Here is a 17,389-nt window from a genome sequence, read left to right as displayed (position 1 = left end):
TTTAAAGTTAGCTTTATCTTTGAATTTCTACTTTGAGTTGTCGCCATAAATGCTGGCGGATTTGTAAGCACCAGATGTGCTTTCTGTTCAACTTACTGGGTTTTCAATACAAGGGTTGTTTATACCCTTTCCGAGTCTCTGTTGTATTTTCAGACACAGCGATAATTTGCTTTACGTCTGTGAAAGGTTTGCTCACAGTTTAGAGCAGCGAAAAACTTCAAACCTTAACAACTTCTCTGTTTCACTTTGCTTAATTCGACTAACGTGAATACAAGACAGTTTCTCCTAGAGAGCGCTCCACGAAGGCATTCTTTTCCTTAGGAAGAGAGAACGTTGGTTGCATTCGATCTCCGCATAGGTGTCCTGCACCTGGTGTGATGATTTGGGCAGCCATTGGGTAGACGACACGCATATCTCTAGTTCGGATCCGTATCGATGATAATTTAAACGCAGATCGGTACATTTTTTACATCTGACGTCCAGTGGTTGTGCCCTATCTTCGAGGACTACCAAACGCCATCTTCCAACATGATAATGTAAGCAAACATGTTGCACATCGTGTTTTGACTTTCCTCGATACACAGGGCTGCCCTGGACTACGTGAACTCCAGATCTGTCACCCACTGGAAACATCTGTTCATGGGTTGCTGAAAGAGTGGCCCACTACTCCTCTCCAGCCAATACGGTTGATGAAGTGGGGTTGATGATACAGTTGATGATTTAAAGCAGCATGGAATGAATTGCCCGTTTCTGTCATCCAAGTCCAGTTCGACTCCATGCCTAACCGGGTAAAGGGCGTTTTTGCTGCCAGGGGTGCAAGATGCTACTACTAATTTCGCACTCCTGTAAACCCCTAAACTGCTTACAAATTTAGCCATTTTGTCTTCATGCCATACTGTTTACTTATAATAAATATCCTTTTTTATATTTGCTTTCCTTCATTGTGTTGCAATTTTAACGGCCAGCATTGTAGATTTCGGAAATGTAATGTTTCAAAAATGCTATTTGACATTACAATTTACATTAAAGTGTACGACGACTGGGATAGATAAACATTTTAGATGTCCAATAATAAACAATAATATCGTCTTTTCACATGAGTCCCGGTTTACTTCATGTATATATTGTACTTAAACAGATTTTCTTTATTAAATCTTTCTTAATTTAGATTAAAGAATTTACGTTAATGTAACTTTAGAAACCTTTGAAGTATTTTAGAATTCTAGAAAAGCTAAGGTGTACACAAGAAGGTAACATAAAGTTCAAAGCTTATGTTATTCGTCATTAGGTTAGTACTTAAGACTGGAACTTTATTACTGAATTATTTTACAGTAGAGCAGTTTTCACATGGAAACAGGTAGAAAGTAATACCACAGTTAACTGAATACAAAAAGTAACGTAACAACACAAGAGGAAATTTTTAAAAGATACTGATTTTAAAATATATTTGCTTTTCACATATTACACTTCTGCAAGTTTCAGTTCTCAACATCTCACGTATCAAGATCGTTTCAAAATTTGCCAAATGTGCACCTTATTGCCGTTCAGATTCGTTTTTACTTATATCCTCTCCAGGCGATTATTCTGAATATTACTTTTGATTTGATAAAATCATTTTTGCTCAACAGTGTAACTGTAACAAGGTGGGGATTTTGATGCAACACACTACATGTAACTGGTGTAAAGCTAACAGAGAATACGTGTTATCTACAACTTTGTCATTTCATCTGCATCAAAAATCCAACTTCATACTTCAGTACGTTAAAGCGTCTGGAAGGTCTAAAATTAACCAACCTAGTTCTATTTATGATTTTTCTTTCATTCTTACGTACGAGAAAGTTTCTCTTGAAAAGCTCTCCACAAAGACAAACCTAATTGTAGGCAGTTAGCTACACGTGCTTAAAACAACTAACGAACAGATCTTTTATTTTTTTCATTTAACCACTTCACCTACCTTACACTTTCCAAAAGATGCAAATTAATAGGACAGTATTCAAGTGGTATGGATGCGGAAAAATTTGATAAATATTAGTTGGCTATTAAACCCGCTCGACGACAATTCGTAGTCCACAGCCGATAAGTAAGCTTCGTATTTCAGTGCTTGGAAGTTGTCCTTTCTATTAGGAGAGATTCCAGTTTAAAATGAATAAGAAATTATAGAAGGCTTAACGTTATTTAACTATCTACCTGTAGAATAAGTTCTGAGTTCTTGTGAACGTAAAACAAATAAACCCAACTGTTGTTATCTGTGGTTAAGACAATAACGCAAATTAATATCATTAGTGTTCGAAGGTTGCATTCAGCAATTATTCATAAAAGCCTCTTCCCTACTGTGCATTTAAACAGTCCATTGTTACATTTTAAAACTCTTTTTCTGTTTTTAATAGCCCAAAAGGGATATGAGTCTCTAAATGCGGTTTTGCGTTATTTCACTTTAATGCTCCACTTCACTTTTCATTCAAATCTATTGCCCTTCGGCAAAATGTAGAACATTTATCTTTCAAGTTTAATCTGTCTGTTATTGATGAACAAAATAAGCTATTTAAAATCAATACATGCATTTCTTAAGAATAGTATTTTTTTTTTTTTTTTACTTTTGAATTGATCCAGTTAAGTAAAAATGCATTAAATTCATGATATACATGATTAAAAACATGAACCATATTTATAGAATTACATTGTACATTTTCCATTTTTTAAATATACAGAATATTTATAACGTTTAAATGTTAGTTCTATATGCATATTTACTTAATAGCCTATAAAATGTTTTGCTGTTCCACCTGGGCCATGTCTATCGAAAATCTCTGTTGATTAAGTCTTATTAAACTTTAAAAAGCTCTTCTAAGTTTTAGGCAATCGTTAAAATCCAAGTTCTTTCAGATTTCAGCGGGAAAAAAAGAAAAAAGTGAAAAATATGATTTCTTTCAGATTTTGTTTGGGGGGGGGGGAACGGCCCTGCTTAAACATTTGCATTTATCATATGTTCCATCAAAACGCGTTCTTCTGTCCCGGTATTGAGTACCATCGACAAAGCAGTGTCACTGAATTCTTAACAGTTGCATCTGAAATTCGTGTAATAAAAAATTCCTTATTTCAATATTGGCTTATACTTTCGAGATGATTTTGCTGTATGGGCTCACCAGCGGCTGAGGTATACAGGTAGTTCGACACGGTAACCGGAAAAATTGCCCATAGGAAAAACGCTTACAGGAAAAATGCTTACTTAGAAATATGCTCACACGGAAAAAAGCTTACATAGATATATGCTCACATGGAAATAAGCCCACTGATAAATAAAATACGTAGAAATAACCTTAGATTAATCAATTAATAATTAATCGATTTGAACATTGTACACATACTTAAATTGTTCAAAGAAAAATTATTTAAATTATATGATATATATATATATATATCAAAAACTGTATAACTTATGTGTAGATTCAGTTGCTATCTAAGATTAATAAATGAGCTGTTTTGAATTAGGAAAAGAAGAGATAGAGGGAAGAAAAATGAAACAAAATATACAGTGAGAAATTATTACAATTTTAATTGTTAAAAAATAAAATAATAGTAAATATACGTTACACAATTTATAATATAAACATTTGGAAGAATAAGCAAACATAAATAATTATTTAAATTAAGTAAAATACTTTATTATATATAAATCATAAATATATATTTCAAAAAGTTATAAACACATAAACGTGATGAATATTAGTTAATATATGTAAATATCTAATTTTATCATCAATTTCATCATAGTTTCTTACATGATTCGCGATTACCAAATTTAAATTTGGTAGGGTACGAACTGCGCCAAATTTGATCGAAAATCCTCGTCCCCCACTTTTCTAATCCACGAACTGCGCGACGTTTCCTGTTCCCTATTTCTTTACCAAGAAGATTGGGTGCTACAAAAAGTTATTTATCGCCATTAATAGGACATTCTATTGACACTGCAAGCCTTTATTTTCGTTTATCAATATTGTAAAAATTGTGCATGCAAAACAAATATTAATTTAAAGTCTGGCATGTGCTAAAGTAAAAATAAATTTCCTTTACACTCATTTTAAAGTTTTATGATGCTTAAAGGAATGATGAGCCAGATCTTTTTTATTCTCTGTAAGAATTAAAAACTTTCCAAGTTGTAGATTTTAATCGCTGATTTATATATATATATATATATATATATATAAGTTTGGAATAGTAAAATTGATAGATTAATGACATACACAAAACTGATACATAAGCAACGTATCAAATACCGGATTTGTAGGTCACCTTAAATAAGTTTCTTGTCTAGATAAATATTAACAAATCTCCTTAGATAGCAGAATGGTTTTAACTTTTAAATTTACCATTTTAGGTAAACAGTTCTAATTTAATTAAAAACATTCTCTTCATTAAATCTAAAAATTGGACTTCTCAAGTCGTTCTAAATTCACACTAATATTGTTGCAATATATTCCCGTATTAAGCTTTCCATTTTTAATCATTGAAGTTATTTTAAGGTTATTTAACTTTGTTACAAATTCCATATTTTAATACTAGAAACGTTTAAATATTTATTCTGTTTTCCACTTGATGTACTTTGGCATACATTTAATTTCTAATACATATTTAATTAATAAATTAATAATTATGAGCGTCAGCAGAATTTTCATAATTAACGAAAAAAAAAATCAAACTCCCTTATATTCATATCCTGGGATTTTCAGTTCCCTTTTAATCCATTCCTTTTTCACATATTGTTGCACTGTACTCAAGTTTTCATGTATGTAGAATTTATATACTTTGTATTGTATTTATGTCAATTTATATTTAAGTGATAATTTTTACAAATTCTTGCATCACAACTCTAGTAATAGCAGATGTTTCTAACACCTTAGCAAAGTTTAATCTTCAGCATGTAGTTTATTTTCCAACCTAGTTTCAGGCTGAATTATTTGTAAAATTAATTACTTGAAATTTAATGAAAATATAAACACTTTTTAAATTTATTCTTTAAAAATATTGCAAAAATTTTCACCTTTACCTTAGCATATCATTTTACAAATCCCTCTAATAAGAAAAAATAAAGAAAGAAATTAACTCGGTTTCGGTGATTGATACCTCGGTGCAAATTATATGTAACATTTTTCCAAAAGCATAGAATTTATATGGATATCAATAAATTAAGGATTATTTCTCCATCTAATTTTCTTAACATGTTTATTCCAGAATTTTTTTTTCACACTGTAGCGCTTAACTTTATGAGTTTTCTATAATCATTCAATTTCTCTAGCCATTCATGGCAACTTTGCATACCTTCTGACAAGTAGTTATATTTTTAACCACTGTATTTTAATTCCTGTTGACTATCAATACATTATTCACTTGTTTCAGAAGTGCAACTTTTATTTTATACTCAAATCTACGTAAAATAGCATTAAAACTTCAGTTATGCGGAGCTCCTGATCGATTGTTTGTTTTAGATTCAATGAAATTAAACTTAATGTTACTGAACTTAATGTTACTGTTAATTAGCTTGTTATTAATTTAATTATACTTTTCTAATTAATTATATGTGCAGATATTTCCAAGTACATTACTCAAACTTTTGCATCCCAATTTTTAAGTTTTGGTTAAAAAAATACACTTTTATTTATTGAGAGGCCTGATTGATTATATTAATTTGTAGTATTGTTTATCTAATTCCTTTCTTCTAGATAAATTTTAGAAAAAACTTCTTAGCATAATAATTTAAATTTATTTACAATTTATACGTCAGTGTTCCAAAAGCATACTAATGTTGTTATAATAGATTTCATGCTAAGCTTTTTTTTTTAATTTAACTATATTTAATTTCTGCAAACATTTACACGATTACTTTAATTAAGAAAAAATATTTTTAGCACACTTTGATATGGAATGCTTTATAATTATTTAATTTATGATGTTATTATAATAAATGAAAGATGTTTGTAATGCTAATATGTATGTTTACCAATACGTTTTATTTTCTTTGTTAGCTCTCGCATTTATTACTGTTATTCAAGTAATTAGCCTGCTTGTTAGATATTTTTTACTTGTTCTTGTGATATGTAATTCTATTTATTTATTTTTATTTTCCGCTTGGCTACAATTGGCTTCGAAAAGTTAAATTGCAACCCTGTAGGTAGCAGGGGGAAGAAATTTTGATTGGCGCAGTTGGACTATTGCTCGACCCGGGGGAATTTTCATTAGCGCAGTTGGAGTACACCCATAAATTTTCATTTTTTTTTTTTAATAACTTCAGTACGCCATGTATTTACAATAGCTAATAATCAACGTTGACAGGCTAAATCTTTTTTTTAAATTCGTCAAATAAAAATCACATACTGGGATGGCTACAATTAAATAACGAATTTAGTACCATTACAGTTTGTGGTTTTAGGAGATTTTTTGAAAGCTGCTTCATAATGATTCCACACTTCGATTGGAAACTGTGGTCTAGAACGTTTTTGGCTCCAGACTTAAATAACTACATTCAAACATATATTTCTATAGATACACATAAAAAGTATGCAAAAATAGAGTAAAAAAAAACAAAACGATTGGCAGTTACAGGAATAAAAATGTAGTACAGGGACAGCAGTATAAAATATTATAGTACATGCAAAATTTTACTATAGTTTTCATTCTTTTTAACCGCCCCTGAAAACGTTTATGTGAGCATGTGTCGAATAATTTTTTAAATGATCAAATCATTTTTCTTTTAAAAATTAAGTATGTGTACGATGTTCGAATTAATTAATTATTGATTGATTAATATAAGGATATTTCTACGTATTTTATTTATCAATGGGCTTATTTCCATGTGAGCATATATCCATGTAGGCTTTTTTCTGTGTGAGTATATTTCTAAGCGAGCATTTTTCCATGTGAGCTTTTTTCTATGTGAGCATATTTCTGTGCGGGCTTTTTTCCTGTGAGCATTTATATACCTGTGAGTATTATTCTGTGAGCATTTTGCCCGTGGGCTTTTTTCCTGTGGTTTTTTCTTCCTCCTAGAACCTTTCGACACAGATCAAAATAGCAGCAAAACGCCTGTTTGCAGATTTGTTTTCGTATCTAATGCCGGCAATTTCCCTTAAAAATTGCTCCACGAAGGCATCCCTCCTCCTAGACAGATAGCTGTTGATAGCTTTGCTATAATACAAACAATTCAATCTAATCTATTTTGCCCTACGTCCAAAGCATCCCTGAATTCCTTACGGGAATTCTTTAGCAAGCATGAAATTGACATTAATGCATGTCAATTTCATGCTTGCTAAAAACGTTGTATTTTATTCGCAAGCTCTTCAGTAATGTTAAATTAGAAATCCAAGTTGGGAGAACATCGGTCATTCACCACATTCTTAGCTGAATTGTGATGAACACTTCAGGCTCAAGCACAAAATCTTTAATAGCATCAAGCCATTCTGAGAGTAAGCGTGATTTCAATTTTTAGTTGACTGAACGTTTCTTAAATTGCGAAGATTTGAACTAGAATTTAGCAGAAGTTTTACATTGCAACGTGCTCTGAAAATACGTAATTCGATGCATTTTAAATGACAGCGTACAGAAAATGTTTGTTATCAAAACTTATCTCAGTTGTTTGACAGTTATCACATCATGTCCGTGGATTCTATCGTAGTCTAAAGGCAAGAGTCGCGCCAATCGCTAGACACTTTAATAGGTGACAGTAGAATCTGTGCAGCTCTGTTTCAGTTTTGAAGGGGAATATTACTCGGGTGACAGACAGATCCGAGAATCTCCCGTCCTCTTCATTTTCTTTCATTCTCTTTCCTTCATTCCTTTTAGGCTTTCCTTCAAATCTTCAATCTTTTCGGCAGGCTTTTAAGTGTCCTCACACTAAGTGTCACTATACGCTTCAAACATCCATGCCTTTTTGGAGATTCGAACCACGTATGTATGACCTTTCCTACGTTCATAATTCGAACTCGGTCCTAAAGTTATGGCAGCCGGCTCCCAATATATTAGTAGAATGACGAAGAAAATGTTTAAATGTATACGTGTCGCTTCCAATTGTTTACCGTTTAATTCTAATTCTGCAGTATTTTGCGTTAAATTTTCCAGGTTTTACTCTACAAATAATGGTTCCGTTTATTTTAGGGTTTGGGGTCTTATTGTCTCTGTTCTTCTGTGGTTTACCTTTCAAATAGGCTTTTCTGCTTTATCTCGGATTTCACTTTGCTCATGTTATTCCTTACTGACTAGTTTATTAGGCTGACAAGCTAAAACCACAGAACTACAATAGTTTTCCAGGATCGGCTTCTGGCGGCTAAATGAGCAGTTTGCATTGACATTAATATGGCACAGTTCTTCTAAGAAAATCCTCTTTTTTGTTAGGTATATAGAATACGAACTCTTTGCTCTAATTAATTAATCAAGAAGCTGAGATTTACCCGTTTACTGGGTCTTCTTATTTGGTTTTAGCTTTTAAACTTTACATGTTCTTTCAGTCGTTTTTTACGCTCTCGTTTACGGGTTTCTAAAGGAATTAGTTTAATTCTCTCTTTCACACACTTTTGTGGACTTTATAATGGAATTAACTCAGTTCTTTTTAATTTTTACTGGGATTCTTATTATTTAAAGCCTCCGTTTCTCTTCAGAATAAATATCTGACTTTTAAAATGTCTTTTCATGTAACCTGATACTTCCAGAGACTTCTGCTTCATTTAGTGACACTAATATTTTTACATTAAAATAATATTACACTTCAGTACTTTTTCTTCATTGAATGTAATACTGAAATATTTAATGTTTCGAAAAAAAAAAAAAAAAAAAAAAAAAAAAAAAGAAAGAAAGAAAGAAAGAAAGAAACTACCGTAATGGCTTCTAAACTTTTCACGTCTAAAGACACACCTTTCAATTAAAAATACTTTTGTTGATGAACAAATGCGATATAAAATATGTTGCATTCTAGCATTAGACATCGCAACAAGACATGCTTATAACCCAATTTATATTGCAATGTCATTTAAACATACAGGTATTATTTTTCGACAATGCAGTAATCACATTAGCTAGATTTGTAAGAAAATTGCTCTAATAGTAATGAACATTGTTAAAAGTGAAAAATATATTTAAACGTAAGTTGTTATTATTCTAGATATATATATTTAGCAGGAGTTTTACACTGTACGTAATAACTAAAATTAATTTAGGCCGATGTAAAAATCCAAATGTTGATAAGATTATGTAAAATGTTTTTTAATTATATTATAACTGTCTTTCTTATGTAACTTTTACTTTGTAACTGTTGCTTCTTATTTTCAGTTTTACATATTGTTCCCTAATTTACTACATTATTGTCTCCACGTAGGTTATCTTAACGAAGTCGGAGAATTTCTTTCGCATTTATTGAAAATCAAGGATTTAAATTAAAAAAATATATTAGTTTGCATATTTTGCGTTTTGACATATAAGTATTTTTCAAAAATGCAAGAGAGACGAAAATGATTTGATTGAATTGTTGGTGATTTTATAGAAAAAGACTAATTCCCCTTGAAAAGATAGGACCTTTCTACGGAATCGGCAACAATTTTTCTTGTAAAATATTTTTATGTGTTTATATCTAACAATTTCTTTTTTTATTTAATAAATGCAATAATTTTTGATTTTCACATTAAGTACTATCTTTAATAAGTTTTGCACTCTTCAAAATCTCAATCTTTCAATAGTTTTCTGTTAGCAATTAATTTTTTCTTATCATTTATTATTAGATACTTAAACTGAATTTAATTATCAACATTCATAATTTCGAAGCACATTCGCGATGGCTGAATGAAGCGAGAGGAAGAAGTTGATATTAAACTAAGTTCGGCCAATTATGATCTTCATTTCCAAATTTCCAGGCACACTAGAATAATTCCTCGTAGAAAATATACTCTTTAATCATAAGAATTACGGTAATTACTTAAACAATTTTTTTTTAAACAAAAAGAACGACGCAAGCATTTTACAGAAGCGAAGCGAGGTCATATTAGCAAGCTAGAAGCTAGAAGAATAATGACGTAATTATTGTGCTAACAGTATTTATACCATGTCTGAGGTGTAAGTAGAGCTAATCTGTGATTTGTTAATATTAGTTTTAGTTGCCCTTTTCCAGTAGCGTTACATAACGTAGAAAAATCTCGAATTTGGGAGAACACATGAATTTAGGCGGAGATCACCAAATAGAGAATGTTAATTATGAGATCCCTAATTATTTTTTTAAAGCAGCTGTTGTATTTTGTTATATCTTACACACACACACACACATATATATATATATATATATAAAGAGAAGTATATGCTAATGCCACACACATTCATCAATTATGATTACAACTTTTGATGCAGCAATGAGACATTTCTCTCAGTATATTTTTACACGTTCGCAGATGTTAATAGATAGCTTCAGAGCTAAGTGCACTTAACTTGAACTATCCGTGTACCTAGTTTTCAAAATAATAAAATGAAATATGTTACAGTCCTAACTTTACAGCATTGTAGCAGAATCTGTATTGTTTCATAAGTGCAGAGTTTTAAACAAACGGAAAAGTTATAAACTAAGTACATTTTTATAGTGTTGAATAACACAGAGAAATGTGTCATATTAATGAAGTTATTTTAATTTTAATTAAGGTAAGTGACGAAAGCTATTTCAGTCACATATTGTTACTCTAAAACGTCTTCTCTAACGGATATGCATTCTGTAAGTAGCGCAGCATATCAAGCCAGTCCTTTCGTATTTTCTTGCTCATAACTTTACTATTTCCTAAAACAAAATGCAGCTATTTGATTAAGACGAAAAAAAAATTTGATGGTCTCGAAGACTTTAATTTAGCTTATTTATCAATTGAAATATGTCAGGTAGAAAGTTCAAGCATCTAATACTTTGAATCATATACGACGTATTATTATTAAAAATCATAAATGCCACTTCATAGAATTCATAAAGGCCTACTTGAAATGTGCTTTTTCAGAAAGCCAGTGATTCTCTGCATGCAGAAGCAATTTTGTGTGAACTTATTATACTTCTTTCCACGAAATCTAGTTTTGAATAAGCATGCGAATTTAATAACATTCCCTAATATTATTGAGCTTACTAGAATATCCAATATCTCACAGCATATAAAATTTTCAGGAAGCATCTTTCTATGAAAAAGCACTGGTTTCGTAAAATTTTTCGTTTCCTAACTAAACATATATCCACGGGATAAGCATCTTTTGTGAAACGTTCTATCACGATTTCGCTATTTTTGGTTTAAAGGAGACGGCACCGAAAATATTTTCATCCAGGGTGCCAAATACAGTAAAACTGGCTTAGGCTTAAATGTTTAAAATGTATAGCTCTATAAATTAAATAGCACATATAGAACAGGGTTATTAATAACAATACTGAGTTTGTTCAGCAATTAGTTAAACAAAATGTTTTTTAATAACCAACGATAATGATAATGCTTTTGTTAGATACTTGATCTATCTATCGTCATTTCACGTCCATGTTGTCAGCGGAAAAGACTGACTTCATGAGATTTATATCGTTGACCAAATGTCTAACGAAAACATCAGTTTCCTTTAGGAATTCTGCCACGAAAACATCTCCGAAGCTTTTGACTGCTTTACTCAAAATTAATAACCAGTAATTAGCTATTAACATGCAGTTCTAATGTTACCTGCTTTTATTACACATCATATCATGTTTGACGACTCCTTTTGTAGATTTTGCTTAGCAAAATGCCAAATTAATAGTGTTAATGAGATAAAAGAGATTAATTTGTATTATACTAAAGATTACGTGTTTTTTAAGTCCTTAACAAATTCAAAACTTGGATTACTGGCACGTAATTATTTCGTAAATATATACTATTCATAATTGTACAATAAATCTCGACTGATATTTAGGGTATTAAAAAACTGATTAGTATGATTAGTAGATTATGATGAAAATTTAAATTTATAAAACAAAGAATTAAAATGATGCTCATTTGAAAATTTTTACACTTAAAACTAATATGTGTTAATCGCTTTGAACACGTTTTTCATCGAACGTATCTTGGATGGCAGCGCTAGTTACTGGATTATATAGAAAACAGAACGTACATAGTCATATATATAAAAGATCATAAAAGAGAAAATGGAGCAACTTTCCATTTAAAAAGTTGGGGAAAGTGCAGAATCACCCACTGCTTCCCGCGTTTTTCAAAATGGCCAACTTGAAAATAACAAGTCAAAGAATTGCACAAACTCGGTATCCATGTACACATCGACTTATTTTTACTAAAAAAAAAAAAAAAAAAAGCGAATTGCACTTGGCATTGTGCACTCCCTTGACTTTGTTCGTCCATTGACACATCGATACATATAAGTGGACGATTCTGCACTTTACACAAAAAGTCTAGTGCACTTGAGTACAGTCTTAAAATTGGATATTAAAAACACTGACGTCGTAACTGTGAAAAGAATATAAAAACTTAACAATTAATAACAATTAACACAATTTAACTTCAAAATAAGCTAATGAAAGCAATGCAATAGATTCTACTAAGTATGAGCAACAAAAAACAAAAAAACAAATAAAAAATTGCGAAAAGAAATTCAGAATGCGTTGATAATGTCGGAAACTCGAAAACAAAATATTAAAAAACACAGATTAAATACTATTTAAACACATGCTTTAGATAATCCTATTATATTTATCTAATCACTTACATTTTTTTAAAATTTGTAACTGATTTAAAGTAAACATAGTGCATTCCATTATTCCCGTCTCCTTTCTTTAACATAAAGTTTAAATGCTTTGTGTGCAAAATTAAGAGCTACGTTCAATGGCATAAACATTATTTGCACAAGATTAACTCAATTAATTAAAAATTACATAACAAATGATGAAAACATTAATTCACATATGTCCACAAGGCTATTTTTCATAAAATAATTTCCAAAATTGATTTATAACTTAAAATTCTAATGATCAACAGTAAGACAACCTTTCTGGAAGAAGCTTTAAAAACTAATTTATGAAACTTTTGGAGCACAGAAAATTTGAATTCCAATAGCTTATTCAAGTTCAGGAAAATAAATGCTCATATAACATGTTATTTTTATTCATACACAAACCCTAATTTTTCAATATCTTTCATTAATTGCGTATTAATACTGTTCTTAAAGTGCATTCGATTCATATCGCGGAAGTAAACACTAACTAAATTATGCAAATTTTTAAATAAATTTTTTGACGACTGTAATGTTTGATTGATTTGCAGATATTATGCTTTTGAATGATATAAAATTTAAGAGAAATTTTAAAATGTAAATTTAAAGAAAAAAAAAAAGGCACCCAATTTTCAAAGTTATCACTTTTAATTTTATGGAATGGCGATAAGCTACTCGTCCTCAGGAGAAAAGTATTCTTTACACTTTTTGTTTTGAAACGTTTGTTAGTCTAATAGCCTAAATATTAAACGTAGTAGTTGGTTAAGATACAATAAACTCAGAAGAAAAGAGGTTTGGTAAATGTACAAAAGACCAGTGGAATCGCACATCGAATAATGTTCTGAACATGAGATCGCTACCTAGAATATCATTTTAGCGTTGCAAAACAAGCGTGTTAAAACTTCCAGTATAAACATTTTACTTTTCTGTGATTATGAAAATGCTGTAATCATAACAGAAACGTTTAATATTCCGCCGACTTTCCGTACAGAACGAAATCGTCATAATGTAGTTGATATTTACGGCTTCCTATGTTACATTAAACCAACATTGTTTTGTAAATATGTTTGATATCTCTTGATGGAAAGCATTTGAAATGAATATCTGAAAATACTTACTCAGCACAGGGTCGAAAGACCGGTCTGACTCGTCTCTGATTGAAGTTGTAAAAACGGAAGGAAAATACAGACTGCGATAGAACAAGCAAGGTCAAAGCCGGTTAGTTATCCATTGGCTACCCAACCAAGTGACGTCAAGTGCACAAGGATACTGATGAAAGGAACATTTTGCGCAATGTTGATGTTACCAAAAGTCACAGAGGTCAGATATTTTTCTTTAAAGGTTTTTATTTTGAAAGAAAAGTTGCATAATAGGCTAGAGATGCTGAACCCGTGGCATGTCATAACGCAATAATTAAAAATCTCACTAAGGTGTCGATGGTGGGAATCTAAAATCTGAGAGCAAAATGCTTCGTACTTGCCTAATCTGAAAGATGTGTCCAATATATTATAGAATATTCATTTTTCTATGTAGTCCAGTTTGAAAGTGAACTGAGATTGTTATCACATTTCCATATTGAAATAGTTTAGTTCAAAGATAAGTGAGGTGAGCATCTAAAAAGTATTTGAAAGTAAAGATAGAACGTTATGGCATGCTTATTAGCATTTTTTTTTAACAAGGCAGTTTATTAGAATTTTTTTAACAAGGCAATTTTTTTTTATCCAAGATGCAAATCATCTATACTTTTTTATCCACAACTCTTGTTCTGCCAAACTGCTAAGTTCTTAACCTCGACCCTTTCAAATCAAATGAACCTTGAACTAAAATAAATCAGCGTAGGAACAAAAAAACAATTGAAATTACGATGCATCTACGTCCACATTTGAATTCTAGCATTTCTAATTTCCAACTGAAGCATTTTATCCATGGAGTCATATTCAGTGCTATGTTTTATGCTGTACAGCTTTCATTTTTTAGTTGCAACAAATTTGAATTTTAAAAACATTATTTTTGTTCAACCATACCTAAAATTAGCAATTTGCAATCATATTTTAAAAATTCAGCTGATAAAGCAGAAATTTTAGCATCTTGTTTTCATTTGTTTCTTATTGTAAACCATTAGCGCTAAATTTCATTTTTTAAACCAAAGCTTCTTATTTAAGCCTTTTTATTTATTCGGATGCAAAGAGTATTTTAATACAGATATTTTAGTGTTAGCGTTTAATTATAGTCTCACAATTTATTTTCAAGAGAAGATCTGAGTAAAATACTAAATTAATGTACTCAGTCCTTTTTTTTTTTAGGCAATTCATTGGTTAAAAATAAACTTTGGAGCACTTTTATTCGATTCGTCAAATAAAACTTTTTTTTTAATCTTTATTCTGTGAACGTTTTATATTGCGAAAACAATTTAATTTCAGAGTCCTATTTCAGTTTTTGAAATGAATAAAAATACTTCTTTATAATAAACTATATTAAATATTCCATAAACATTTATTTTTATAATATTAAACATTTATTTTCATAAAATTTAAGCATTATATGAAAGTAGTGAAGTACAGATATTACAAAATATTCTCAGTGCAACATGCAAATCGATCAGGAACTCACGACTGGGTAAAAAGATAAAGCCTTTGAGAAAATTTCTGCATTTAGACGTAGACGCTTTGAATCTGGCATTCGATAAAGAACTATAAACACTCGTATAATGGCGCTGCGAAAATACCATCTTTATCAACAGAGTACTATGGAAATATAAGATAACTTTATTTTTAAGTAATATTTAGTTTCATTTTAGAGATGTTACGAAACGTATCGTAATAGGTCTAAGAAGTGAGACGTGTGTATGTATTACGTTTTAATAAACGGTAGTTAGTTATTGACGCTTTTAAAAGTTTAAAATTTAAAAAATAAATCAGATTTTAACTTATAGATTAATATACACCAAAGCTAACATTTTAGATTTTAACTTAGGCATCAAATCAAAAGTGGAATAACTGTAAAGAAAGAGTTATTGAAATTTCGAGTATTATTCTCATAATCATATTTGAATTATGTGCTGATATTTCTTAAATTTAATTCGAAACAATTAAAAATGGAAAATGTACTAATGTTATCACTTAATGTATATTTTTCATCATCTGAAATATATTTATTTACTTTACTGCAATTTTAGTTTAAAGACTTATCTGATAACTTCTGCGCAAACTTATGTATTCACTGATTATTATTAATTAAAAATTATTATTAGTTAAAACAGTTAAAAATTTGATAATTGAAATTTTTGTTTTATTTAATTTTAAAATATCTCTGGAGGTGAATAACTTAAAACTATTTATCAAAATGTATGTTTCTTTGGAAAAGAAAATACATATCAGATATAAAGCTAATAAAATTATTGACTGAAGCTGATAAATAGCAACTGACTAGTAAAAAAAAAAAAAAGCAAAGTGTCTTACATATGAGTATGTGTGCATGGCTTAATTTAAAAAATTAGAAGGCCGCAGCCTGATAGAAGGCAGTAAGGAAAGACGAAAAAAAAATGAATCAAAGTATCAATAAGTTCAGTAGATATATAGTAAATAATAACAATATATAATCAGATTTAAATAAAATAATAACACAAACGAAAGGTTATGGTATCAAGGATATTAAAAAAATAAATATTTTGAACACATTTTTCGCAGTCGATGAAATCGTTTCTTCATTTTGATTTTCATCTCTTTTTGGTCGAATGAGTTACACGAAATAAATATCCATCTTCCTGAAGGATCGCATTATTCAAGTTTTCCTGTTTATTTTACTCTTCTCAGGAAGAGGGAGTTATTCAATTTTAATGTTACTAACCGCTAACTGGAAAGCTTATTTTAGTAAGAGAAATGAACCATTTTTCTATTTAGTGACACCAGCGCTTATATTATTGGAGTTCAGGCACTCTTCAGCTGAAATTATGAGAGAAATTATAAGAGAAATTATGATTTCTCTTAAAAGCTGAATTTAGTTGAATTTAAGCCCTGAATATGTGTATTTAAGTGTGAAAATTTTATAACTGAAATACCAGAGCAGAAGAGAACTGAACTATATAACATGTGTAAATGTTACATGAGTAATGTTAAGCTTGCTTAACATTTAGTACATGCTAAACACTTACTAGGTACACTTAAATTACTTACTGGGTCACTGAGTGCTTTTTCCACAACACTACAGTTTCTAATTCATTCGTGATGTAAAGGCACTGGTTTTGCCTCATGATATTCTCCATTTAAATTGTTTAATACGTAGACCAATCTTTTCCGAACTGTATTGCGCGGAACACAGATGTTCCTCAAAAGTCATAAAGTGTTCCACTCAGAATTATGAAGCAGAGATTAGACAGCAACAAAATATTGCCTACGTCTATCTATGTAATTAAATTTAAAACAACTCTGAAAAGAAAAATATAGAATTATGTAGAAATGGAGAATAGAGATTCGCTAGAAAAGAATAAATTTGGCTGTTTTCCTGTCTTAGATGACTATTTAAAGCAGGAAAGTTTAAAAATACACAGTAAAATTTACAACCAAATATTACAGCATTTACATGACTTGCATTTAATCGTTTGTCAGTATACCCGCATTCCTAGGAAAACAGTTATTGGATACGAAACATTTCACGA

The 17,389-nt window shown here is 30.2% G+C and overlaps 2 protein-coding genes across 2 annotated transcripts in view; one reads left to right on the top strand and one right to left on the bottom strand.

Annotated features, from left to right (window-relative positions):
* Positions 1 to 14,009, bottom strand: part of LOC118182412 (phenoloxidase-activating factor 2-like) — a 53,517-nt gene extending 39,508 nt beyond the window's left edge. The window contains exon 1 of the mRNA XM_085815404.1: positions 13,854 to 14,009. The gene's annotated coding sequence lies outside the window, so the exon portion shown is untranslated. The remainder of the gene's footprint in view (positions 1 to 13,853) is intronic.
* The window catches only part of LOC118204516 (tryptase-like), a 61,741-nt gene continuing 58,284 nt past the window's right edge, over positions 13,933 to 17,389 (top strand). Inside the window, exon 1 of the mRNA XM_035376830.2 lies at positions 13,933 to 14,055. The gene's annotated coding sequence lies outside the window, so the exon portion shown is untranslated. The remainder of the gene's footprint in view (positions 14,056 to 17,389) is intronic.

This window comes from Stegodyphus dumicola, chromosome 4, assembly GCF_044657685.1.
Source record: "Stegodyphus dumicola isolate Sdum_Otavi_A_Nest chromosome 4, ASM4465768v1".
In the NCBI taxonomy this organism is placed as follows: domain Eukaryota; kingdom Metazoa; phylum Arthropoda; class Arachnida; order Araneae; family Eresidae; genus Stegodyphus; species Stegodyphus dumicola.
This window is presented reverse-complemented; position numbering and strand designations above follow the sequence as displayed.